Source organism: Pteropus medius, unplaced genomic scaffold, assembly GCF_902729225.1.
Source record: "Pteropus medius unplaced genomic scaffold, Ma_sr-lr_union100, whole genome shotgun sequence".
Classification (NCBI taxonomy): domain Eukaryota; kingdom Metazoa; phylum Chordata; class Mammalia; order Chiroptera; family Pteropodidae; genus Pteropus; species Pteropus medius.
Window position 1 is genome coordinate 3,459,266 of NW_024342257.1, and position 1,685 is coordinate 3,460,950.

The following is a 1,685-nucleotide window of genomic DNA, read 5'->3' on the forward strand; positions in this document are numbered from 1 at the left end:
TCTGCAGTAATGGCAATGCTGCAGCTTTCATTGCAGCTCTAAGCATAATACAGTCAGCTCGTGTCAGGAGATGATGTAAGATGAAGTTTCAGGGCTGTGACAAAGAGGTCTTCAAATCTAAATAGCTTCTGCAAGGCAAATGATTCTGTGTTTCTCAGGTAATTGTAATCCCTGAAATCAAACCACCTCTCAAGGTGTGCAATGACATGGTTATCAAATGTTTTAAATGATTTCTTGAGCATCAGAGCTAAAAAGAATGGCACGTTTAGATTTGTTCAAAATTCATAATATTTGTCATTCAGCCTCTGAACCAGCTTGTTCCTATCATTTGGGATGAGGCTATACAGATGGCAACCAATTGAATGCCATTTTTTTTTCCCAGAGAGAGACTGCTGTCCTAGAATTATAGCAGCATATTAAAGAAGAAAATTATACCCTTTAAAAATAAATTTCCCAGCTCCCATGGGATATTATCTTGGGAAAACTTAATACTTTATTAAAAAAGAGTTCATGCACAACAATATCTTATGTCAGTTAAAATGCTTAGGGTAGATGATTCCTTGGTGAATCTTATATATTTCTAGTTAGAATTTTAAATTTATTTTGCTTTACATATTTTAAGTAAGATTATATTATGTAATTAATAAGAGCAGTTCTACTCTAAGATGTTTTTCCAACAATAAACAGTTATTTTGGGTAAGGATTATAATGCAAAAAAAAAAAATGTGGATCTGACCTATACAGAGCTTGATGTAACCATTAATGAGAGAGATTACAAATTGTACTTAGGTTTAATGTCTTTTTTAAAAACTTGCCTTGGATGACTATCTGCTTTACTTTTTAATGTCAGTGCTTAACCTATTTTAATAAAGATTCTGTTTTTGTTTTAATCATAAAATGGATAGATGGGTATAAGGTATGCTAATTTCTTTCTCTGTTAACCACACATATGAAGAATATGACCGTTCAAGTCAAAAGAGCATATTTGAGTCAGTACCGATAACATAGTGATAGTGTCTCTTAATTACAGGCAGAACGCTTAAGAAATGAACAAAAACGCATGTAAGCCTTTCCCCTTTTCTGCTCTTCTTGTCTACCATGGCAATTACTGTGCTATTTTGTTGTTGTTGGTTTGTGGGCATCCCTCTTGCTTTGACTGCATGCTTCTTGAGGGTAAGGACCCTGCCTTTCATCTTTATAACCTCCTCACTTAGTGCAGCAGCTACCGTAACATTAGGTGCTAAAACAGATCTGGCGATTGACTTAGCATCTTGTGTTATAGACCCATGAGAACAGTGACTCTGTTGAATTCATTTTTATATCTTGAGCACCTAGTACACTTCTTGGCTAAACAAATGTGGAACAGATGAAAAAATAGTTTTATATTTGGTAAATAAGTGTTGCATACCTCATCTCATTTTATCTTTTCATAAGATTCATGGACTAGTAGATCAGGGAGTTTATTATTATCTCCATTTTACAAATGAGAAGACAAAGATCTAGAGTGATAAATTAACTTACTAAAATTAATTTAACTTATTAAAACTATTTAGTGAAAAACTTGGCAAGGCAGCTCATCTATGAGATAGTAGTGCCTTTAGGAATAGATCTTGAGGAGGTCTGCTCCCACTCCTAGACAGAAAAAGGAAAATTGCTATGATTACATATGGGTATTGGCAAGTACT